Genomic DNA, 27,045 nt, shown 5'->3' on the forward strand with positions numbered 1-27,045 from the left:
CCCACACAACACAAAAGATGTCTGAGAGACCCAAACAGCCATAGATCGGAAGGTGGAAGTGCTGGAGGCCTGCCCCCGAGGAAGGGGAACATGGTAAGAGAAAGTTTCTCTTCTTCCTCAAAGGGAAGCAACCCAGGGATCACAAGCATCTCTGAGAGGAAAGGGGGGAGGCGGCAGCAAGCCTCTATAGGAACACCATCAATCTCTGAGGTTCCTCACAGCCCAGGGGGAAAGCCCTACACAGAGGTGACTAGCTATCATGGGGGTGTCTTCATGAAGCTAACACCCCAGGAGAGCAGATAGCAAAGGCAGAGCGAGAAGCCTCCAAGATCATGCAGGAGAAACAAAGTACCCCTCTCCCCAACCAGTGCCTCAGTTCAGCACCTGGAGCTGTGCCACAGATGATGGCAGGCTCAGAATACACAGCTTTTGACCCCCACCCAGGGGCAGCAGGGGGAAGCAGTGATCAAATACTACCACAATGTGGAAGCACAAAGGAACACCATCTAACAGTATGAAAAAATATATTAAATCTCCAGACCAGAGGGGAAAACGACAAGTAACCAGAAATTGATCCCGAAGGCACAGAAAAAATCTATAATCTAAATGACAGAGAATTCAAAACAGCTATCACAAAAAAGTTCAATGAGTTAAAAGAAAATGCAGATAGTTCAATGATTTCAGGACCTACATCATGAAAGAGATTGAAACTACAAAGAAGAACCAATAAGAAATATTGGAGATGAAAAACACAACGGATGAGATACAGAAGAATACAGATTCCCTGAACAATAGAACTGATATTATGGAGACACAAATCAGCAATATTGAGAACAGGAATATAGAATTGCTTCAGATGCAGGGGGAGAGAGAACTAAGACTAAAAAGAAATGAAGAAATTCTCCAAGAAATATCCCACTCAATTAGGAACTACAACATAAGGATTATAGGTATTCCAGAGGGAGAAGAGAAGAAGAATGGAGCAGAAAGCTTGTTCAAAGAAATGTTAGTGGAGAACTTTCCAAACCTGGGGAAGGACATGGAAATACAAGGGAAAACAGCCAAAGATCTCTTAACTATATCAATGTAAAAAGACCTACTGCAAGGCATATAGTAGTGAAGCTGGCAAAAGCCAATGACAAAGTATTAAAAAACAAGATCCAACATTATCCTGCCTCCAGGAAACACATCTCAGCTCCAAAAATAAACACAGGCTCAGAGTGAGGGGATGGAAGATGATACTCCAAGCTAAGGGCAAACAAAAGAAAGCAGGTGTTGCCATACTTACATCAGACAAAGCAGACTTCAAGGAAAAACAGGTAAAGAGAGACAAAGAGGGGCAGTATATAATGATACAAGGGACACTCCACCAAGACATAACACTTATAAATATCTATGCACTCAACACAGGAGCACCAAAGTACATAAAGCAACTATTAACAAACCTAAAAGGAGACATCAACAACCACACAATACCTCAAACTCCATTCACACCAATGGATAGATCATCCAGACAGAAAGTCAACAAGGAAACAGTGGAATTAAATGAAAAACTATACCAGATGTACTTAATAGATATATATATAGAACACTCCATCTAAAAACAGCAGAATGCACACTCTTCTCAAGCATTCATGGACCATTCTCAATGATAGACATTATGTAGGGAAACAAGGCAAGCCTCAATAAATTTAAGAAAACTGAAATAACAAGCATCTTTTATGACCATAATGCTATGAAACTAGAAATTAACTACAATAAAAAAGCTGAGAAAGGGACAAAGATGTGGAGACTGAACAACATGCTACTGTACAACCAATGGATCATTGAGGAAATTAAAGGAGAAATCAAAAAATATCTGGAGACAAATGAAAATGAAAATATACCATACCAACTCATATGGGAGACAGCAAAATAGGTCCTAAGAGGGAAATCAATCACAATACAGGCTCATCTTAACAAATGAGAAAAATCCCAAATAAGTAAACTCAAACTACACCTAACTGAATTAGAAAAAGAAGAACAAACAAAGCCCAAAGTCAGCAGAATGAAGGAAATAATAAAAATCAGAGCAGAAATAAATGCAATTGAAACAAAAAAGGCACTAGAGGGGATCAATGAAACAAAGAGCTGATTCTTCAAGAAGATAAACAAAACTGACAAACCACAGCCTAACTTACAAAGAAAAAAGAGAGAAAGCTCAGATAAATAAAATTAGAAATGAAAGAGGAGAAGTTACATTGGATACCACAGAAATACAAATGATTATAAGAGAATGCTATGAAATGCTATATGACAACAAATTGGACAATCTAAAAGAAACAGATAAATTCTTAGACTCTTACAACCTCCCAAAGCTGGATCAAGAAGAAATAGATAACCTGAATAGACCAATCACAAGTAAAGAGATCAAAATAGTAATCAAAAACATCCCAAAAAATAAAAGTCCAGGACCAGATGGCTTCCCTGATGAATTGTACCAAACATTCAAAGAGGATTCAATACCTATCTTTCTCAAGCTATTCCAAAAACTTAGGGAAGATGGAACACTTCCTAAAACATTCTATAAGGCCAACATCACCCTGATACCAAAGCCTGACAAGGACAACACAAAATAGGAAAACTACAGGCCAATATTGCTGATAAACATAGATGCAAAAATCCTCAACAAAATATTGGCAACCCGAATACAGCAATACATCAAAAAGATCATACACCGTGATCAAGTGGGATTTATACCAGGGACACAGGGATGGTTCAACATCCTCAGATCAATCAATGTGATACACCACATTAACAAAATGAGGAATAAATACCACATGATCATCTCAATAGACACAGAGAAAGCATCTGACAAGATCCAACAGCCATTTATGATAAAAAAAAAAAAAAAAAAAAAACTCTTAAAACAGGGATACAAGGAAATTACCTCCACATAATAAAGGCCATATATGACAAACCCACGGCCAACAGCATACTCAATGGGGAAAAACTGAACGCCATTCATCTGAGAACAGGAACAAGACAAGGGTGCCCACTCTCACCACTCTTATTCAACATTGTACTGGAGGTTTGGGCCAGAGCAATTAGGCGAGAAAAAGGAATAAAAGGAATCCAAATAGGAAATGAAGAAGTAAAATTCTCGCTGTTTGCAGATGACATGATCTTATATACAGAGAACCCTAAAGAATCCATCAGAAAACTATTGGGAACAACCAACAACTACAGGAAAATAGCAGGGTACAAAATCAACTTATAAAAATCAGTTGCACTTCTATATTCTAATCACAAACTAAGAGAGAACTCAACAACACAATCCTATTTACAATCACAAGAAAAAGAATGAAATATCTAGGAACAAATTTAACCAAGGAGGTGAAAGACCTATACAATGAAAACTATATGACATTATTCAAAGAAATTGATGATGACATAAAGAAATGGGAAGATATTCCATGCACACAGATTGGAAGAATAAACATAGTTAAAATGTCCATACTACCCAAAGCAATCTACAGATTCAATGCAATCCCAATCAGAATTCCAATGACATTCTTCACAGAAATAGAACAAAGAATCCTAAGATTCATATGGGGCAACCAAAGACTCCGAATAGCTAAAGCAATCCTGAGAAAAAAGAACAAAGCTGAAGGCATGATAATCCCTGACTTCAAAGTGTACTACACAAAGCTATAATAATCAAAACAGCATGGTACTGGTACAAAAACACACATACAGATCAACAGAACATAACTGAAAGCCCAGAAATAAAACCACACATCTACGGACAGCTAATCTTCAACAAAGGTGCTAAGAACATAAAATGGAGAAAAGATAGTCTCTTTAATAAATGGTATTGGGAAAACTGGACAGCCACATGCAAAATAATGAAGGTAGAGCATTATCTTATGCCATACACAAAAATAAACTCAAAATGGATCAAAGACTTGAAGCCAAAATCTGAAATCATAAAACTTCTGGAAGAAAATCTAGGTAGTACACTCTTTGATACTGATCTCAAAAGGATCTTTTAAAATATGATGTCTTCTTGGACAAGGGAAACAAAAGAAAAAATAAACAAGTGGGACTTCATCACACTAAAGAGCTTCTGAAAAGCAAAGGAAACCAGGATCAAAACAAAAAAAACCCACCAAGTGGGAGAAAACATTTGCAAATCATATATCCGAGAAGGGTTTAATCTCCATAATATATAAGGAACTCACACAACTGGACAACAAAAAAACAACCCAATCAAAAAATGGGCAGAGGATATGAACAGACATTTCTCCAAAGAAGATATACAGATGGCCAATAGACACATTAAAAGATATTCAACATCACTAATTATTATCAGGGAAATGCAAACCAAAACTACACTAAGATATCACCTTACACCCGTTAGAATGGCTATATCACCAAGACAAAAAACAACAAATGTTGGAGAGGTTGTGGAGAAAAGTGAACCTTCATCCACTGCTGGTGGGAACGCAAACTGGTGCAGCCACTATGGAAAACAGTATGGAGATTTCTCAAAAAACTAAAAATAGAAATACCATAAGACCCAGCTATCCCACTACTGGGTATTTATCCAAAGAACTTGAAATGAAAAATTCAAAGAGATTTAATGCACCCCTATGTTCACTGCAGCATTATTCACAATAGCCGAGATGTGGAAGCAACCCAAGTGCCCATCAACTGATGATTGGATAAAGATGTGGTGTATACATATACAACAGAATACTATTCAGCCATAAAAAAGACAAAATCATCCCATTTGCACCAACATGGGTGGACCTTGAGGGTATTATGTTAAGTGAAATAAGCCAGACAGAGAAAAACAAACACCCTATGATTTCACTCACATGTGAAAAATAAACAAACACACAGGCAAAGAGAACAGTTTGGTGGTTACCAGGGAGAAGGGGGCTGGGAGATGGGCACAAAGGGTAAAGGGGAGCACTTTATATGGTGACAGATAAATAATGTACAATTGAAATTTCACAATGTTGTAAACTATTATACCCTCCTAAAAAAAAACTATTCTAATAAATGGAAATAATGACACAAAACCAATAAGATTATAAATTTAGCAGGATTTAATATAAAGTCTGAACTTAAGTTCTGAAACTCAATAATATAAGTTTAGAGTGGTGGTCTCATTTTCTTGTTAGCTTATGAAAAAAAAGCCTGGACACAGCTGAGGAATGATTACACAAACCACACTTTTGTAGCAGATATGAATGTCAGTCACCAAACCTACATGTTTGGTAGGAAATGTCTATTTATTTTCTATAACTCAGTTTAACTTCTGACTTTGAGACCTAAATCTGCCCAGTAGGAAGAAATTTTAATCTCAGTCATTCCTGAAGATTCTTAACTACCCCAGAAAGGTCCAGGAATCTTATACAATGGCAAGGCATGGGGCATAGAGGGGCCCCACCCACCCCCAGTCATTCATCAGCACAGGCTGCATGGACCCAGGGGCCCTGCTGCTCCCTGGCATTCTTGGGCCATCAGGGTCTTTGCGAAGACTGGGAACCCTATGCCTAAGCTCTCCCTGCTTTCCACCTCCCTGGCTCGCAGCCAGGAAGCAGGACTGGATCCCCACTACTCAGGGACCCATAGACTTCTTTCTCCTGCTCTCTCTCATCCTCTGGCCTTTTTGGTCTCAGTAATGCTACTCTCAGGGGCACTTTCTTTTTCTCCTTAGCAAATCTCCTTGGCCCTAAAACCACCTCAATAAACATTCTAAGTTCCACTATGGGCTTACGCTTTTGGAAACTAAGTCCAGAAGTCTACATACATTGCTTCTACTTTCAGTCTTGACATATACCTCCCCTGGGGTAACAAGAGGAGATCAGGTTATTTGCTTGAATTGGAGGAAAGAACCTGGGAAAATATAAAAACAAACTAATAGCTAGAAATATGCAACCATAAAGATAACAGAGTACTATTATGTGTCATTAACAGCAACTATATAAGCTGTAAAATTAGAAGAAAACGTCTACATGAAATAATGTTAAGTGAGAAAGAAGGATACATAAGAATGAATTCAATGCAGAAATACATATTTTTATAAGAATCAGGAGCTAATTTGAAATGATAAAAATTGATGTAACATTTTTATGTAAAATTAAGCACATAATAACTTTTGAGGGAATAAAAACCATACCAGAGAAACGCAAGACCAAAAAAAAATCTTCTTAGTGAAAATTTAATTATTATAAACTCAATGTGAACTAATAAATGTGAGTTTTTTTAAGGAAGGCTAATGCAGTTTTGAGATGTATGGCAGAAAGTGTTAGCTGTCTAATAAAATCCATTCTTCCCTTCCTCCAGTGTAATTGAATTGTAGCAAGTCACATGGCTGTCTAACAGACTACATTTCCCAGCCTTTCTTGTAGTGGGTGCAGTCATACGACTTTCTTGCCAAAGGAACCTAACTGGAAGTGATGTGTGCAACTTCTGAGCCCACGATGGGTCTGCCTTCTCCTTGCTGTCCTTTCCTTTCTCCCTATCTAGAACTCATATATGGCTGCTACTCAGCTTCAACCAAAAAGATGATTACCAACCTAGAATGTTCACCTCTGATTATTACATGAAAGAGAAATAAGTTTCTTTGTTCTTTAACTTATTAATTTTCAGGATCTTTCTGTTTCCACAACTTTAGCTTACCCAAATAAATACAATTGTCATCATTAGAACTCTTACATTTAGTTCTATTCAGCTGATTATATCACTATAAGTTTTCAATGATCAAATCTGTTCCATCAACACCTTGAAGAAATAGGTTCAATCCTGGATGTCACATTTTAAAAGGAGCCATAAAAATCAAAAGGATGACCCAAAGAGAAAGATGAGGATGGTCCCCTTCTGGTGGCAGAAGGGGACAGAGAAAAGAGAGTTGAAGCAAACATTTGTTTAAGTCCTATAACAAGCACTTTGCGAGGCATTTCACTTATTTATGCCATTCAATCCCGGGAGCTATGTTTGAGCCTGGAGCAGGAGATACCATCTTCAAATATTCGAAGGGCCATTCTAAGGAAGAGAAAATTCTCTCTTTTGAAAATTTCTCTGTGTGCTTCTTATTATGCACAAATATATTCTCACTGTAACATATTCTAAAAATATAGAAGGACCTAGAATAAATCATGGTAGTCCCTGTTCATCCTTCTTCCCTCCCTTCAATGCCTCTCCTCCAGAGTAATCCATGCTAACAGTTCCAGGAGCCATCCATAGATTCATTAGTTTCAGTTTCATATAAAAACGAGGGAGTTCAAATACCATGACCGCCAGGAATCCTTCCTTGACCTTCTGCCCTCAAAATGAGCTAAGGAAGCTCCTCTTGTACCATCATAGCACCAGTGCCATTCTCTATCCTTGACGTGACGCATGACTTTATCTATTTACGTATCTGTCTTGCCCATTAAACTGTTTTCTTTGAGGACACGAAAGCTTTCATTTATCTGGATAAATGCATGGAGACTACAAGATAAACGTTTGTCAAACTGAATGCAAGTGAAGCTAAAGAAAGGCAGATTTTGTTCAATAAAGCCAAAGTTAAACATTTAAGCAACCACTGTTCAAAGTGGAACCAAACGTGAATTTGTGAATTAATCATCTTTAAAGTCAAAGAGTTTTTAGCCAAAGAGTTTTACATTGTGAGGGAATCTGGCTCTCCATGACCAATACTTCTTAACTCCAGAATTTTAATCCCCTATAAATTCTTGTTCCACTTAAAACATTTTTTGTGTTTTCCAGAGAGCTGTAAGAGAGAACGAAAAGACAATATTCTCTCTTCTTCCTAAGAAGAGACTAGAAATTAGACCCGTCATTATGAAAAGAGTAACATGTCTAGATCCTATTTTCCCTAAATGATTTAATCACAGCCTCCTCTCTTCTTCCAGTGGGAGAGAGTGAATATGGTTACTCAGTAGAATTTCTGAAACATTATTCTTATATATGTAGAAAAATAAGCATGCTTCTTTCTCCTTACTAAATTCTTAAATGTTGATAATTTTATGTTTCTAACAAGAGTATTTCATAAGGAACTGTATTTTCATAAAAGTGATTCTTAGGCTGAAACACGGTCATTTTCTCCTCTTACAGATGGAGAACCAGTTTATATTTCATTTAGTGGGCTTTTTTCTCCCTGTTTGCTCCACTCTTTTACTTACTTCATCTCCTAGAGATATTGTTCCCATTAAATTTTCATAATATCTCATTAATTCAATGAAAATTATTCTGCATGGTATTGAGGTTGGAAGGAAAGCACCCCCTCTCATTACTACCTGAGAAATTTTTTTGGCCAAAGATTCTTTCCCTTTCCTGTGGACCTTTGGTTTGCTCTCTTTCAGGATTTTCATAATTATTCCACCCTTATCAGGGCCCCCTTAAGGCCAAAGTGAATTGCTTTGAGTTTATCTCCAACCTTTAGTATTACTTACAAATTATCGGGTAGCTAATTAAAGAAGGGGTTTTTTTCATCAACAACATTTTACAACTGTACTACTGAATGGCCAAATAGCTGCTGTTAGCTCCTCAATTTTTTCTCTCAGATTCTCCTAAAACAGCTTTAGCTGAACAGTGAACACTGTTGCCGTGTTGCAAAGATGAAAGCAAAATTTCATGTGTGAAGCCCAAATTGAAATCACAGAAGGCAGGATTCACACTGCTAATTGTTGCTTAGCAATAAAATGTGCAAAACATGCTAATGGAACAGTGACATCAGGCACTAGAGGCATCTGTATCGACACTGGCAGTAAATCAGAGAATTAGAAAGCCAACAGGAAGAGCAAGAAAAGGAATTCCATCCCTTAGGAGCCCAGGAAGGGTTTCTGCCCTCGTCCCCACTTACTGCCCAGTTGAAAAGAAAGTCCCTTGATCCATCAGATACTCCTGTTGTACCGGAAGATTGCACAGAAATAGATACTCAGAGGCTCACAGTATCCTGAAGGAGTCCCTGGGGGATTTTAACCTATCTACAAGAATGATACTGTTTTCTTTTCCCTGTTAAAGAAAAAGATTCTCAGTGAGGATAGAGGTTCAAATCCCAGTTGGGATGTTAGCTAAGGGAGCAGAGTGGGACTAGCAGCTTCTATCAGTCACCCTCATCCTTGTGCTCCTTGTGTGACAGTTATGCCTCCAGGATTAAGGCCGTGTCTGAAGAATCAAAACAAAGAGCCCACAGTGTATAGGAATAAACCGATATGGGATCTTAACCTGACAACTGACTCCAGTTCTCTCTTGTGTCTTGATTTGTTTTTGTTCTACCTTCATTTGTTTCTGAGAAGGTGCCAAGAAAAATATTCCAAGCTGCCTTGAAAGGAATCTGAGTTTATCTATTATCGCCAACGTCTCAGGTGACATTTAAATGAACAGTATGATGGTCAGGCAGGGATGTTTGGAGACTAAATAAATAGAATCTCAATTCATATTAAATTAATTTTAAGGAAAAATCATGCCAAAAAAGACAAGTGCTTTCAGAGAGAAAGACTCCTGTATACCATGAGATAACTGTTGAGCAACAGAATGTTGGAAAGACAAGCCACATTTGCCTTTCCTTAGTGTCTCTCAAGAAACCTTTATCGAGCACATATACGTGTCCTGCTCTTTGCTAGGTGCTTTGGGCTATACAAATATTTTGCCCATGGTCTCTAACTTGTCAACAGTGTAGAAAAGATAATATGCCCAAGCCAATCAGAGACATACAAGAGACCATAATATAAAAGTTAAAGATCCGTCTACTGAAAATTAGCTCACTTATTTTGCAGAGTTATCTAGCCTTCCTTTAATGATAATCTGCTATTCCCTAGATTGGTGGGTGGAAAAATCCAGATGCTTAGCACCGAACACTTTTTATAAACATTTTTACTGAAGTATAACTTACTGTAAAGCACACAAATTTTAACGGCATACAGCTCAGTGAATTTTTCACTTAGATAGTATACACCCAAGTAACTACTCACACAGAACAAGATATAGAAATTTCCAGCACCCCAGAATGCTCCCCCAATCAATTCTTCCCCAAAGGTAATCATCATTCTGATTCCTACAACAGATTTGTTTTGCCTGGGGTTTTTTTATTTTTTATCCCATCAAGACCATTTTATTTTATTTACTTATTTATTTATTTTTTTAAGGAAGATTAATGCTGAGCTAACATCTGCTGCCAATCCTTCTCTTTTTGCTGAGGAAGACTGACCCTGAGCTAACATCCGTGCCCATCTTCCTCTACTTTATATGTGGGATGCCTGACCCGGCATGGCTTGATAAGCAGTGTGTAGGTCTGCACCTGGGATCTGAACCGGCAGGCCCTGGGCCACCAAAGCAGAATATGCAAATTTAACAGCTACACCACTGAGCCAGCCCGTTTTGCCTGTTTTTTAACTTCATATAAATGAAGTCATAGATTAGTCTACTCTTTGATGTCTGGCTTCTTTCACTTAACATTACATCTGTGAGATTCATCCATGTTGTATGTAACAGTAGTTTGTCATTTTTCAACGCAGTATAGTATTCCATTGTGTGAATATATCATAGTTTATTTATCTATTCTCCTTTGATGGACATTTGGAATTTTTTTCCAGTTTGGACTAATATGAATAAAGCTGCTATAAACATTCTTATACATGTCTTTTGGTGGACATGAGCACACATTTCTGTTAGGCATATACCAAAGAGTGGAATTGCTGAGTAGGTATCTGTTTAGCTTTGGCAGATACTACATTTTTCAAGTGGTAGTGCCAAATTACACACCCACCAGAGCCCTACACACTTGCCAACATTGGGTATTGTTAGTCTTTTAATTGTAGCTATACTGGTAAGGTACTGTAAGTTTAATTTGCAATTTCCTAATGACCAGTGATGTTGAATACCTTTTTATATGCTCACTGGCTATTTGAATAACCTCTTTCGTAATAAAGCTCCAACAGATAGGTTCGAGAAGGGCTGATGTTTCAAATGATCGGGACATACGTCTGCTTATCTTGCAGGATTTAGAGTGTCTGTCTGTGTTCTGATTAGCAAATGATGCCAGGGCCATGAGTTTTATAAAAGGGAAAGCTCAAGAGTGAGCTGCCTGTCACTGGAGTTATTTAAGCAGAGACCAGACAAAAAGGAAATGTATAGAGGAATGTAAATACCAGCTGGAATGTGAGACTAAATAAACTTAAATGTTTCTTCCAAAACTAGTAAGTTCTACAGGGATTTAACTATTGGTAGATCATTGAGAACTGGAAGGCAGAGGGTGGAAGGCAGAGGAAGCTTTTAAATTTTGAGTATCTATTGTGCACCAAGGACTATACTAAGCCTTGACAAGCACTAATTCATTTAGTTCCCACAATAATCATATGAGATAGTGTAAGGAAAATCTCTATGTTTTCCTTCTCTCTACATACAACACTCATACTTCTGGTCACCAAATGTTTAGAGTTTTCCCACAATGACCAATTCCTAGACACCAGCGGAGTAACCTATAATCCAATACAGTTCTGACACTGTCTACCTGGAGTGAGCATCAGATCCCACAAGTTAAAGGCTCAGTCCCATAAGACTGCCACCATGATGCCAGTGGCATCTAACCAACCAGCTATCAATTGGGCTTCCCACAACCCCCTCCTTGGGTTCTATAATTTCCTAAATAGCTCACAGAGTGGAGGGAAATACTTACTTATGTTCACTAGTTTACTATAAAGGATATAATAAAGGATACAGATGAACAGACAGATGAAGAAATACATAGGGTGAGGTCCAGAAGGGTCCTGAGTGCAGAAGCTTCTGTCTTCTCCGTGGAGTTGAGATGCACCACCCTCCCAGTACATGGATGTTTTCACCAACTTAGAAGCTCACTGAACCCCACTGTTTAGGAATTTTATGGAGGCTTCACACTTAGGCATGACTGAATAAATATTGGCCATTGGTGATTAACTCAACCACCTCCCTTTCTCCCCTCCTCAGCGGTCAGGGAGTGAGGCTAAAGGTTCCAACTCTCTAATCACACCATTGGTTCCTGTGACAATCAGCCCCCATCCTGAAGCTACCCAGGAGCCCTGAGCCACCAGTCACCTCATTAGCATACACAACTTAGGAGACTCCAAGAGTTTTAACAGCTGTGTGCCAGGAAATAGGGGCAGAGACTTAAGATATCACCTGTATTAGTTATCTATTGCTGTATAACAATATTACCACAAACTTAGCAGCCTAAAACAACACACATATACTATCTCACAGTTTTCGTTCAGGAGTCCCAGCATGGCTTAGCAAGGTCCTCTGCAATCCAAGTGTGGCCCAGGACCGGGTTTTCACCTGAGGCTTGACAAGGGAAGAATCAGCCTCCAAGATGACATGACTATTGGCAACACTCAGTTCCTTGCAGGCTGTTGGACTAAAGGCCTCAGTTTCTCATTGGCTGTCAGCCACTCTCAGTTCCTTGCCACATGGCCCTCTCCATATGGCAACTCACAACATGGCAGCTTGCTTCTTCAAAGCCAGCAAGTAAGAGCATTTCCTAGCAAGACAGATGTTCCAGTCATGTGCAACACGTGTATGTAATCGTATATTCTGTAATCTTTGTATTCCATTGGTTAGTTAACAGATCCTGCTCATGCTCAGAGGGAGGGAATTACACATGGGTGTGGACACCAGCAGCAGGGATCATGAGAGCCACCTTTTAAGTCTATCCACTACATTACTATTATTCTCACTTTATAGGTGAAAAATAAACTAAGGAAAGTAAAATAAATCGCCAGTCAACAGTTAAGCTAGGTTTTGAACACAAGTGTCTCTAAATCCAGGGTTTGCCTTCTTAACCATTATAGTACCAGGGAAGGGTTCAAAGAGGAGTTGGGACTAGAGTTGAAATGGCTTATCCTGAAGGAGTCTAGAGAATGAGTTGAGGGGACCAACATGAGCAAGGAGGCAGGAAAGAATGAGTGTCTTATTGGAAAGTGAGGAGATGGTCCAAGTATAATAAAGTTTATTTGGGTGTGTGATGGGGGAAAGTCTGGATAGTAGCACCAGAAGTCTAGAAAGTCAAATGGAGACACATCGATCTAATGCAGTATTCAACAGGGAACTTTCGTAAGTTTTTAAGCACAAGTTTTTAAAGTATTAAGATGAATCAAGTATCACAGTCTCATTCTAATCAATATATCTGAAGCTTCCTAGAAGAATAAATCTTGATGTTAACCAAAGTAGATATCCATCTTTACTTGACAATGCCTTTTAAAACATGGCTATAAATGATTAAAACAAATAAATATTGACTATTAAGTTACAAATATTTCTCACAGGAGCATCTTCAGTCAGATCTAAATGGAAGAAAAACCTTGCAATAAAAAGGGCAACTCTTTTTAGGAAGGCTTTACCACCATCCCCAAGTCATAAATCCCAGAACCTGTACTCTTGGTCACTCTTCTCAGTAGTGAGTTGTGAGACAGGACACTGGTAATTAGTTACCCTCTAAGCATTGGATCGCACAGCCTTCCAACTCACAGAACAGCCAGCCAGACACAGGCCAGTCTGAGTCTCCAATGGGTCTTATGGTGTGGAATGGAGGGAAAACTTGGGGTTTGAGAAAAGAAGCCTGTTTAAAAGAACCACTGGAGGGGCCGGCCCCGTGTCCAAGTGGTTGGGTTCACGCACTCTGCTTCGGCCGCCCAGGGTTTCACCAGTTTGGATCCTGGGCGCAGACACGGCACCAGACACCAGGACATGTTGAGGCGGCATCCCACATGCCACAACTAGGACCCACAACTAAAAATATACCACTATCGACTGAGGGAATTTGGGGAGAAAAAAAAAAAAAAAAAGGTTGGCAAGTTGTTAGCTCAGGTGCCAATCTTAAAAAAGAAAAAAAGAATCACTGGAAATTACAAAATCAAGTGTTTCCTCTGTCTAACACGTTACTTGCTTTCACTCCTCCTAAGTTAACAAATATCACTATAATGTTTGGAATAATGAAATGAGATGATTGGTTCTCTGTCCACTAACAATCCAGAGTGTGGGCTTAAAGTCAGGCTGCCTGGGTTGGAATCCTCATTCCTCCACTTGCAAAACTGTGTGACTATGAACAAGCTACTTCACTTCGTCAGACCTCAGCGTCCTCATATGTAAAGGGGGAGTAAAACGAAATAATGCATATTGTTTGCAGAAGGATAAAATGAAATAACGCATGTAAAAGTTTAGCACAGGGAATGAAATGTAGTAGACACATAATAAAACGTTCATGATTACATCATTAGTGTACAATGTAATGATTTGATAGTAAAAGTACAATGAATTTTGCTGAATAAAAAACCCAATAAAATGAACACAATCCTGAATCCTTTTCCATCTTGTGCTTTTCCGATAAGGGCACATGTACCTCCAGGGCACACAGCCATAGTGTAAATGAATACGGAGTTTCTTCCTGGAGTGTCCACTTTACTGGAAGATTTGGGGGGAGGAAAAAGAAATTTAACTCATAAGTAACTTTTTAATTATCTTTGTATTAAATTCATAAGAAATGCTTTATGTGGTGGACATATATTATTTTCCTAATAATACTGATTTAAATATCTTTTTTTTCCCCCTTTTTTTCTCCAAAGCCCCCCGGTACATAGTTGCATATTTTTAGTTGTGGGTCCTTCTAGTTGTGGCAGGTGGGATGCCACCTCAGCGTGGCCTGATGAGCAGTGCCATGTCCGTGCCCAGGATCCAAACCGGTGAAACCCTGGGCCGCCGCAGCTGAGTGCGGGAACTTAACCACTTTTCCACGGGGCCAGCCCCATAAATATCTATTTTAAAAGTTTACTTTAAGTCCGCAGTTTAGAACTCATATGTATGGATTTAAAAGTTATAATACATGATTTTTATATTAAGTATTTGGAGGAAAGATTCAATTTAAAATAAATGGAATCTTAAAACATATATTATATACATATTTTTCTCTGTACTTTAAACACATTGATTTTTTCATTACACTCATCCTTTTTCACCTGGTGGTAAAATATTAGCACAACTTTTTAATCAAAATAAACCCTACCACAGATCATAAGCAACTTTTAAATTATATTAAAAAATGTTTTCTTCATTTGAAGAAAAGCTGATGGACTAAGAGAAGATTCAGACAGACCCTCTTGAGAGCCACGGAACTCAACCTGCAACGAAATAGACTGGACCACTTACTAAACTCTTAGAACTTTGATTTTAGGAATATGACCGACTTCACAGAAACATTGAGAAATTTACTTCAGATATGTATGTCAACTGATACATAGGGAGCCCTCTAAAATTTCAGCTCCATTTCCCAGTTACAATCTTCCCTGCTCCCCGCTTCAGTGCCTACCTCTCCCTACAGATGTCAACCTCATGCTCCACCAGCCACCAATCAGCATGTTTTTGCCTTCTTATAGAATCTGAACTTTGTCTTTTTTTTAACTTTCTTATTTAATACGTAAATTTTTTAAATTGTATGGAATAGGTAAGCCACAGACTGGTAGGACATGTTTTCAAAATATTTGACAAAGTACTGATATGCAGGATATGTAAATAACTCCTAAAACTCAATAATAAAAAGAGGACTCAATAAAAAAATGGGCAATAGATTTGAACATTCAAAAGAGAAAATATATGAATTATCAACTAGTGCATGGAAAAGAGTGCATCATCAGTCTTCAGAGAAATGCAAATTAAAATCATAAAGAAGCATTCTACACACCAACCTGAATTGTCAAAATTTTTAAACCTGTCAACACCAAATGTTGTCAAGGATATAGAGTAAAAAGAACTCTCATACCCTATGAGCCAGCAATTTTACTCCAAGGTTTTCACGCAAAAGGAATAAAGCCTATGTTTACAGAAAGACTTGAACAAGAATTTACAGAGCAGTTTTATTCATAATAGCCAAAAACCGGAAATGGCCCAGATATGCATCAATAGGAAAATGGATAAACTGTAGTATTTTCGTAAAATGGAACATAACTCAGCAATATAAAGGAACCAATTACTAATACATGCAACAGTATGGATGAGTCTGAAACATTATACTAACTGGAAGGAGAACACTGCATACTATATGATTCCACTTATAGGAAATCCTGGAATAAGCAAAAGGGGGGATTGCCCAGGAAAGGGCAAGAGGGAACAGCCTGAGATGGTGGCAATGTTCTATATCTTGACAGGGGTCTGCATTTGTCAAAACTCAATAAATACATACTTAAGATGTGTGCATTTCTTTGTATGTAAGTTCTATAGCAAAAAAAATAACTATAAGCAAATATTGCAGACCATGTACTGATATCTGCAGTTTTCTTGGGAATGTGTCAAAATTTAAGATTGATTAAGGGATGAGAAGAGGACAAATAACTAAATAGACATGTGTTAAAAAAAAAACAGAGCAAAATGTTAATGGTAGAATCTAGGCAACGGGTAAATGGTTGTTCTTTGTAAAATCAGTTGTTTTTATAATAAAATACTAGAAAATTTCTTTGGGATGACACAAAACTGAATTGTGAAAACTCACTGGTTAGAAAAATTTCATTGTAATTGCTGAGACATTCCATGAAGGGCACAACTTTTTAATGATAGACATGCATACTTAGTCTTTTTCATTACAATTGGAGCCTTACAGAGCATTAATAGTATTCTCTATTTTATAACTTTTCATCCAAAAATACAATAAAAAGTTTTCAAAAATTACAATGATCATGAAATAAAATTATAATTCAAAGAATATTAGCACAAGAGCTCACCGCCAGAAGGAGTGTGAGAGGTTCTTTTATCACTAAAAATATTCTTTAAGAAGGAGAAGAAAAACTGGACTGCAAAGATTTTATTCAGATTACATTAACGTCTGCTATTTCTTAGGCTAGACACTGTGACTTTGAAGTACATTTTTAATGCTTTTTGTTTAAAGTTTACACCCTAATCCTATATCAGTGTTTTTCAACATTTAGTAATTCTTGACCTTCTGCAGCAGAATCACCAGAAAAATCTGCTGAAAACTCAGATTCTTGGGCCCAACTCATACCAACTGAATCAGAATCTCAGAAAGGTGGGGGAATTTTATCTTATTATTTTTTTCATTTTCATATATGATTGAGGCAGAATTGAGAACCATGGCTCAAAACCATGCCATTATTAGATACTAAATATACTCTGCAAGCAATGGGCACATAATAACGACTCACGGGCAATCACTCACTAACTCGTGCCAACTTCTAACAGCTCCCATTGTGTGTTCCCCAGCCACTCCTCCCCCTTTCACTACACACTTCTTAGTGGTCTCCTGTGTGCTAGGCACAAGCTTCTTAAGTGCAGGCTCATTTTCCAGCTGATTTATAGAGTAAGGCTGATGGTTACATTAGAGGCTAATATGGGATCACTTACGATGCCATTTCTATGGTTCCCAGCCAGGGCTGCTATAACAGGATATGCAGAGTATGCTGCGCACAGGGATCCCCAAAGAGGAAAGGATCCAGACTCTGATTACTGCTTTTATTCATTTAGTAATAAATGTTTTTGTGCATCTACAGTACAGGGGCCAAGTCTCCTCCTTTTTTTATGTCCCTTAGAGACTATCCCTCCAAAGTTTCCAGTGGAGACATGCACATAGCAGATTTATATATACGATTTAACAGTCATCTTTCATCAAGGTAAAAACTGACTAAAAAGCAAGTTGAAGGGCTTTGTAAAGAGGAAAGAAAGGAAAGACATGACCCAGGAGGTATTTGGGGATATGAATGGGGATAAAGCCAACCCCAGGCTCTCCCATATTTTCAATGCCTTTGGTCCATCACTAGAGAGCAATGGCTCATTCTATTCCTTCTACTAAACAATTCACAGCCTAGTTCCCAAAGCTACTGGTAGGAGTAGGCATCCTTGCGCCGGAAGCCTGTAACTATTATCCCCATCTGTCAAGCTGTGTTCCAAAACTACGGCCCCAAGAACACTTGTTCCTATAGGCCAGCAGCCACAGTTAAATGAGTTTCAGAAATGCTGCAGATGGAATCCTATTTGGATTAGTCACAATTCTGCTTCCCAAATTAAGGACTGAGAAGTTCTATCCTAAGGTAACCTGTTTAACTTTCCTTAACACATTTCTGAAATTTGACCACTAATGCCTTTTCACACGTTACACATAAATGAAACGCCGTGAAGAACACTTTGGAATTGCTGCCTCAGGGATGGCTTTGCCTCCCTGTACTCTGTTTCCTCTCTGCTCAAGGCACTTAGTGTCCTCATAACACCTTCTGGCTATCCAAATTCCCAACTGAGATGTTAATCCCAAAGCCAGGACCCAACTACATAATTTTCAGGGCCATACAATGCAAAATGAAAGTGGGGGGCCCTTTGTTCACTGTTACCAAGAATTTCAAGATGGCAACAGTAGAGCATAAAACCAAGCATGAGGTCCTTCTCGGTAGGCCAATACCTGCCTTCCTTCCTTCACCTTTAGAGTTATCCATTTAAAAAGGAAAGCAATCTAATTAAAATAATCATATGAGTTAAAGAAATCAGTCATATTAATTGAAGAAAGACTTGAAGGGATTTACTTGACAATGCACAAAAAAAAAACCCAGCCTGCTTAAATAATGGGCTGATATTCAGAAGTAAACAGAGCATGTTCAAAGGGAAGTTGTGATGGTGAAGCATTCTGAAATCGTTTCACAGGAGAGAGACTGGGTTTAGTCTAAAATGTGTCTAGGCCAAAGAAGAGAGAGCTTGGAGGTCAAGAAAGTACAGGATGATACCTATCTGCCATGAAGCCCTCATGAAGACAGGATGTGAGCTAGTTCCTAATATCTGAACAGGATTTGATGAGGACTAGAGGTTAGGAAGAGCACTAGAAGCAAAGGACCAACATGTGTCAAACAAAAGGGGAACTTCTTGGTGGAACACTCTTGCCATATATAAGGAAGATAAGGCTTCTATTTCCATTATGTACTACTCAGAAGCATATTATATTTCAAACTGCTGAAAAGAAAAGTGAAGATCCTGAAGGTAGAGAAAGAAGACACATTATATATAAAGGAACAAGGACAAAATTACAGTAGACTTCTCATCAGAACCCATGTGAACCAGAAGACAAGGGAGTGACATCTTTAAAATGCTGGAAGACAAAAACTGCCAACCAGAATTCTATTCCCAGCAAGAGTACCTTTCAAAATGAAGGAGAAACAAAGACTTTCTCAAATAAATAAAACCTGAGAGAAACCACTGCCTGCATACCTACTCTGTAAAAGTGTTTAATGAAGTTCTTGAAGCAGAAGGAAGGTGATATCTGTCTTAGTCTACTTGGGCTACTATAACAAAACATTACAGACGGGGTGGCTTAAACAACATTGACTGAAAGTCATACCCATACAAACTTAAGAAGAAGAAATTATTTCTTTCAGACCCTCTGTCAAAAACCTTCATGGAAGAAGCAGAAGAGCTACGGTTTGTTGAAAACCTACCATGTGGGAGGCAACATGATAAAAGCCCACGCTGTGGAGACCGTAGACCCAGATTTGAAGCCCACCTCAGCAGTTTACTAACCACGTAACATTAACAAGTCACTTAACCTTTCTGATTTCTCATCTATAAAATGGAAAGAGAGTATCCATCAAGCAGAGTTAAATGAGGAATAAAAATAGCATATGTAAAAAGCATGCAGCCGGTACTTAATAAATGTTACCAATGTTTTGTGTCAAGTATTTCTGTGCTTTATCACATTTAATCCTCAAAACCACACAGAGAAGGGTATCATCACTTTCATTTTTACGTTTTAGAACGCAGACTCAACAGTTAAGTACATCGCACAATTTATGAGTAAAGCACCCTAGAATCAACCATGCTATCATTCAAAATGCACAATATGCACATGTAACAGTGTGTGGCAGGAATAGGAAAGATACTGACAAGCTGGCTTCTGCACCAAACTGAAGCTAAAATGACCCTGCAGCCAATGGCCCAAAGAACACCTATTGATCTTAACGTGTTTTGAGGACTTCATTTACTACTTCTTAATAAATGATAGAATAACTTGAGATGACATTTTCATTACTACCTCAAACCATAATGCCAAAGGACCACTAGTGACATGTTAATTACTATGCCGTTATAGATATCAGTCTTTTTTCATTTATTTCTTCTGGTATTACTACCAGCATTGCCATTAATAAGGGAATGTCAATGATGGCCTAGAAATCTTTATTATCAAGTTAGTCATACTTTGCTTTTAAGAATTACATAGGCTGGGGCTGGCCCCGTGGCCGAGTGGTTAAGTTTGCGCGCTCCGCTGCAGGTGGCCCAGTGTTTCGTTAGTTCGAATCCTGGGCGCAGACATGGCACTGCTCGTCGGACCACGCTGAGGCAGCGTCCCACATGCCACAACTAGAAGAACCCACAACGAAGAATACACAACTATGTGCCGGGGGGCTTTGGGGAGAAAAAGGAAAAAATAAAATTTAAAAAAAAAAAAAAAAAAAAAAAAAAAAGAATTACATAGGCTAAAGTTTTGGCCTTAAAAAGCCATCAACCAAGAATTACAAAGTACATTTCAATGCACATATTTCAGTAAAATGTTAATACCATCATTTTGAAGATGAGAGAACTTAGACTCAGTGATTCTAAGCGTGTCTGAGAACCTCATGCTTATAATTCCCTGAGAATCAAATCTGAAAATCATTAGCCAGGCTACTGTAAACTATCTTAATCATCATAGTACTAGATGAGGGAGAGAAAAACTTCTAGCAAAAATGGGTCACAAACTATCTAGGCTTGTTTTAATCAGTTATATAAATTATTCTACAAACTAAGCCCATGGAGAAAAAGAAATCAGGCTAGTTGGAAAGGTACATGGCTATACACAGAAATATAAAAGCACATTGATCTGTACATTCCAACCCTTAGCTGCACACAATAGAAGCCAAATAAATGTTTGAGGGAGAAAGGAAGGAAAGAAGGAAAGAAAGGAGGGAGGGAGAAAGGGACAGAACAAGAGAAGAAAAGGCAGTCTTGGGGCCAGCCTGGTGGCACAGCAGTTAGGTGTGCACGTTCTGCTTCGGCAGCCTGGGGTTCGCCAGTTCAGATCCTGGGTGTGGACATGGCACCGCTTGGCAAGCCATGCTGTGGTAGGTGTCCCATGTGTAAAGTAGAGGAAGATGGGCATAGATGTTAGCTCAGGGCCAGTCTTCCTCAGCAAAAAGAGGAGGATTGGCAGCAGATGTTAGCTCAGGGCTTATCCTCCTCAAAAAAAAAGAAAAGGGGGGGCTGGCCCCGTGGCCGAGTGGTTAAGTTCACGCACTCCGCTGCAGGCGGCCCAGTGTTTCATTGGTTCGAATCCTGGGTGCGGACATGGCACTGCTCATCAAACCATTCTGAGGCGGCGTCCCACATGCCACAACTAGAAGGACCCACAACAAAGAATATACAACTATGTACCAGGGGCCTTTGGGGAGAAAAAGGAAAAAATAAAATCTTTAAAAAAAAAAAAAAGGCAGTCTTTTCTAAAGCTGTCAATGCTGATTAACAGCTAATGCATCCCTTCAACCCTAAGAAGAGTAGAACAAAACAGTGAAAATTTGCTAATTCCAACATTGAAGAGCTTAATCATTTTTAGCTTATCTGCAATCCTGACATGCAGCATAGATTAAATTTGCCACCAAATTTGAACTCATAACTCTCTCTCAAAAAAAAATGATGGGCCAGTCCTGGAGCATAGTGGTTAAGTTCACATGCTCCCCTTTGGCAGCCCAGGGTTCGAAGGTGAGCATCCCAGGTGCGGACCTAGCACTGCTCGTCAAGCCATGCTGTGGTGGCATCCCACATAAAATAAAGGAAGATTGGCACAGATGTTAGCTCAGCAACAATCTTCCTCAAGCAAAAAGAGGAAGATTGGGAACAGATGAGGCTCAGATACATGAAGTCATTTTGCCCAAAGCAAACAACAAATGGCAAGTAGTGGAAATGAGCTTCCAGCCGAGTTTCTCTGACTGCAATGCCTAAGCTCTTAACCACAGACGAGGCTGTAACATTGCATCTATCCTTCACGCTGGAGAAAGAAATATAGCCCCAAAGAGGCTAAGAAAGGAACAGTTAAAAGAATGGCTGGCAGTCCAGGGTTCCCCTGCACTTGAAAAGCCCAGGGCATTAAGTCTGCCTGTTGTAAGCGGGGATTCTATAGGACATGCAAATCCACAGGTCCTATTAAATGTGCGCTCACAGAAAACTACCAACGTCTGCAGCTCTCATTGATGGTATATTTATCACAGTTTTCAGGTTTAGACTTACACAGCTCACTCTGGTTTAAGAGGTTTCTACTTTTTGCCTATTGCTAATGAAGCAAGATCTTTCCCATTCCACTCAGGAGAGAGAAACCCCAGAATAGAGCTTCTGGTAGCATGTCTTTGAAAACAAATGGATTTTGAGAAGCCAGCCTTTGAAAGGTCTGCAAAGAGAAGCTCACGCCCATCCACTGGAGCCCTGACGCTTTCTCTTCTTGAGAATCCTCTATTAAAATGCAGAAGTCTTCATCACTGCCAGAGCGTGCCAGAGCCCTGCTGGTTCCAGCTGAGTTCTGGACTTGGCCTCCAGCCATTGGATTCACGGCACCTGCCAGAGCTCCCCTATCCAACTGCATTCCCAGCCCGGCCCCCTGGCCAGCCCAGGCCTGTTGCTGGCCAGCCAGGACCTGGCAGGACTTGCTCCCTCATTATGTATGTTCACTACCAAATCTTCAATCTCATGCTCTCTCCAGTGGCTCACTTCCCTCAGCCTTCAAATACCACAATACCATGATATTTATCATCCAACCAGAATACTTCTGAGAGTGAAAGGGAGATACACTCGGACAACAGACCTAAATCTGCAAACCTAGATCCAGTCACCCCATCAAATACTCACAGGACTTCCCTATCCTTAACAAAATTACAATTCATTCTAGTGCCTTTTCTAGAAACTCATCCAATTTCTTCCCCTTTTTTCTCTTCCAAAATTCCAGAATTCGTTGTCTACAAAGATGGCCTACAATGTATTCACCATCCAGCCCCTCTCTAATCTCCAATCAATCTTCTGCATCTACCATTCAACTGAACTGACTTTCTATGAACTAAACCAAATCTCGTTTTTTCAGTCCTCGTTCTCCTAGAACTCGCTGCCCTATTTGGTTCTACTCGATCCTTCTACACCCCAGCCTTTAGTTTCCTGAAGATCTCACTGTCTCATCTATTCTTTATTCCCTATTGCAAATGATAGTTAACTTCCAATATTTGAAAAACGTGCCTTTTCTAAGTTAAACCTCAGTCGTCCTTCATTTAGCATAATTATGAGACGCTCTCATCCTTACTGCTTCCTCTAGTTGAGCTCTGGTTCATCAATGTTCTTCTTGCAATGTGTCATTCAGGAAGAAGCACAAGCTGACCAGCATGGAGAAACTCCAGACTGCTTCTCCCCACTCGGCCCCTCTCTAGTACTCCAGCCTCATTTTGTCTTAGCTTTGATACAGCCTCTTCACTCTGGTCACTCCTATCATGGTGAGAGTCAACAAAATCTCCCGGGTCCTCACTTAGGAATTCTTACTAAGTTGCTTTCTTCCATCTTGACCTTGTGCAATAAGGTTTTTTTTGTCAACCCAAATAGGGGATTTTACATTTATCCCTGTTACATTTCAACGTCTTAATTTCAATCCTATTTCACAGCCTGTCAAGACCCTTTTGAGTTTTAATGCTATCATCTATCATGTTAACCCTTCTTTCTACTGAGTTGTCTACAAATTTAATAAGCATCCCTTATATGATTTTCTCTTTTCTATGTCAATTTCAGCTAGGAGACAGCTGATTTGTCAAATAAAGCGTTAAAGACCTTTTCCCTACCTCTCAGCGGCTCTGTGTGACACACTGTGTCACCAGGAGTTCTCACCTCCCCAGTCTAGGGCGATTAGTCCTGTCATTTGAACTAGTGGCTCTCAAACTTGAGCGGACATCAGCATTACCTGTCACATTTGTTGAAATGCATATTCCCAGGCCCAAACTTCAGCAATTCTAATTTGGTAGATTGGAGACAAATCCAAGAATAAGTGCCTTTAACAAGCAACCCAAATGACTAACGAATAATCTGCACAAAATATTTAAACACTTCTTTAGGATCACAAATTTCTGCTTTTCTGAATCTCTGTGCACATGGGGATTGGGCGGAGGGGGAGGGTAACAGTGATAGAGAAGTTTTATATTTTCTGACTGCCTTTTCAGCTCCTAAACATCTTTTAAGGGAACTGAACATAACGTTATTCTGCCACGATTCAGCTACTCTTCCTTCCCATTTTCTAGGTACATTCACATTCTAGATAAATGGTACCAAATGACTCCTTAAAGAACCAGACATTCAATTTGAAATTATTTAATACATTCAGTTTGAAATTTTTTAATAAATTGAACATATTTATATATATGAATATATTTATATATATATAAGAAATAACTTCTTTATGGTCTTAAAATTAGCTTATTTTGGGTCTTAATTTATACATCTTTGACTTGAGATTTATAAAGTAACACTTCTGGTCATACATTTATGCCATATTATATCTGTAGTTGCTGTTAAAAAGAATTTCCAAACTTTTGTGCTCTATTTTTAATTTCTCCTTTTTTTAATTTCGTTTTTTACTTATTTTTAACTCAGCATTATTTTATTGGTTATTAACCTCATGGGTTTAGTTTCCCTTTAAACTTTTTACACTTGGCCCTTTAAAAATATTTTATTCTAAAATGTATCACTAGTGATAATTACCTTATCTTTATTTTAAATTTTTTAGCTTTAAGACTATCTCAACTTAAGTTCTTTCCTTTTGTTTAATCATTCCCAGTCTCATCTTCTGCTCATCTATTTTTGGTCTCTTGCTTTCACAGTGCCTGACAAAAAAGTGGGTCATAGGAATGCTCAAAATGGAAGGAATCCAGTTACAACCCGGAAGGTATGAAAGCTGCCCAGCCAGTTTTGGACACCTGCTCCTCAAGCTTCTCCTCATTCCTCATCCTAAAGACTCAAGAGGCTCGCAGGAAATCTCATAATAGAGACTTTCAAATAATCTACCTAGAATATTTTTTGTCATTTTTATTTTACTATTAATTTGTTAAAGTCTGTTACGCTGTAACTAGTATTAGGATGTGCATGCTCCAAATTACTTTTGTTTTATTTTGTTCTTCTTAACCTGAAATTTTGCTATAACTACCTTCATGCACAGTCAAATCATTGAGTAAAATGATCCATTTGGCATACATTGATTCAATAGACTCCTGTGGAAAGACAGCGAGAGAGAAAGGATAATGGTTACCATTTATTAATTATCTACTACATGGCACAGTCTGTGTAAGTGTTTTATATATATATATATATATATATATATGATCTGATTAATCTCCACAAAAACTCTGCAATGAAGGTATCCTTATTTTACGGAAAAAAGCCAAGACTTCCCTGTTCCTTCTACGACTCCACACAGCCATTCAGTCAAAGGGGTCGCTGCGGAGGACTGGAAATGCTAGTTGTACAGGGTACAATGTTGGAGGACTCATGGTCTGAGCTGCTGGAACTGCGACTGCCTGACAGCCCTCACTGTCAGACCTCTCTGAGATTTGCCCTCAGCTGAAGAGAACCCCTCACCCAAGGTCATACCTCTTCCCAGAGGCAGACCACATTCCATAACTCATCAAAGGTGGAGGGAGGCTAAGGGCCAGACTTCTTGCCAAAACCCACATCAACCCTGCAGGGCCATCCAAGCTCAGGAGCTCCCCTGGGGCTGGCTGGACCGTTGTTATGACTGTGATGTAGTCCAACTTCTCTGTCTTTGGTCTTGCTTCCTTCCCTTCTCTCCACTGTATGGATCCTGAGAGCACTCCCATAATAAATTTCCTTATCAGAGTCTGCTTCTTGGAAAATTTGACCTACAACATTAGTTTTGTGGTGAAACAGAGCAATTTTTATTTATGCCTCCTCTTTAACAAAAAGCATCAAAGGCAGTTTTCATGAATATGTAAATACACGTTAACATATTAGAGGTGGCAGAGAAAGGATAAGGAAATAAAAAATAAAGACACCAAGGACATAAAATGGAGCCAGGCATGTGGCTAATACAAAAATGAACCCCTCAGCCAGGCCATAAATTTGGCTCTTTTTTACCAATGCAAAAGAAAGTAAACTCATCTATTCTGCAATTCACAGTAACCTTAACATGTTTGGTTAAATACACAGTTGCTCAGGAAAACTTTAGAAATACCTCCTGAGAGTTTATATAAAAATCTTCACAGCCTTACATTAGATGCACAGATGAGTTTCATGGGGATGTGTTTGACTGGTTGGTAGAGTGACCAAGTGTCCACGTTTGTCCAGGACTAGGAAGTATCCTGGGACACGGTACTTTCAATTCTAAAATCAGGATTGTCTAGGATAAATTGGGACAGTTGGCCATCCTGGTGATACTACAGTTCTCATATCAAGTCAGTAAAAAGCAAATATGCAAGGGGCCAACATTAATCAGTCCAAGTACACAGGTTTATGCTGGCCTGGCTTAATCCAGGAGTATGTTTAGGTTAGCTAGAGGTATGTCTAAACTACATAGCCTTCACACAACCCTCAGCAAATATCACTGATCTCAGCTGAGCGTTTGAGAGACGATGCATAAAGCAGTGAGTTTAAAGTCGCACTCTTCAAAAAATAACTAAAGTATGGCTATTTTACAGTCAATTCAGCACAGATCCTCATACTTGAGCACTTGAGCAGACAGTTGAACTAGGAATAGAGTTAACATTCTTAGGTGAAAATTGAAAAGCCTGACAAGCACAGAGAGGTGATTTCACCTCCACTTGGTGGTGAGCTAAGGGAGCATCTGGGGACAGGAACAAAATTTTCCTTTGAAAGTAATTTTGAATATTCTCTGCTACATAAATGCATGCACCGAGGTAAAAGTATTCTAGTCAAAGAATTGGGTCACCACAATTTTAATCTGGAAGAACCAGAAACTGAAAAAGGCAGATGTTACAAAAAAAAATCAATCACAATAAAAGACCTATAGAATAATTAACTTGA

At 38.9% G+C, this 27,045-nt stretch overlaps 1 long non-coding RNA gene across 1 annotated transcript in view; it reads left to right on the forward strand.

Annotated features, from left to right (window-relative positions):
• The window catches only part of LOC138924679 (uncharacterized), a 78,774-nt gene extending 53,722 nt beyond the window's left edge, over positions 1 to 25,052 (forward strand). Inside the window, exon 3 of the long non-coding RNA XR_011439738.1 lies at positions 24,870 to 25,052. This is a non-coding gene — a long non-coding RNA (uncharacterized lncRNA). The remainder of the gene's footprint in view (positions 1 to 24,869) is intronic.
• Positions 25,053 to 27,045: the final 1,993 nt, after the last annotated feature.

The sequence above is a fragment of the Equus caballus genome, chromosome 6 (assembly GCF_041296265.1).
Source record: "Equus caballus isolate H_3958 breed thoroughbred chromosome 6, TB-T2T, whole genome shotgun sequence".
In the NCBI taxonomy this organism is placed as follows: Eukaryota; Metazoa; Chordata; class Mammalia; order Perissodactyla; family Equidae; genus Equus; species Equus caballus.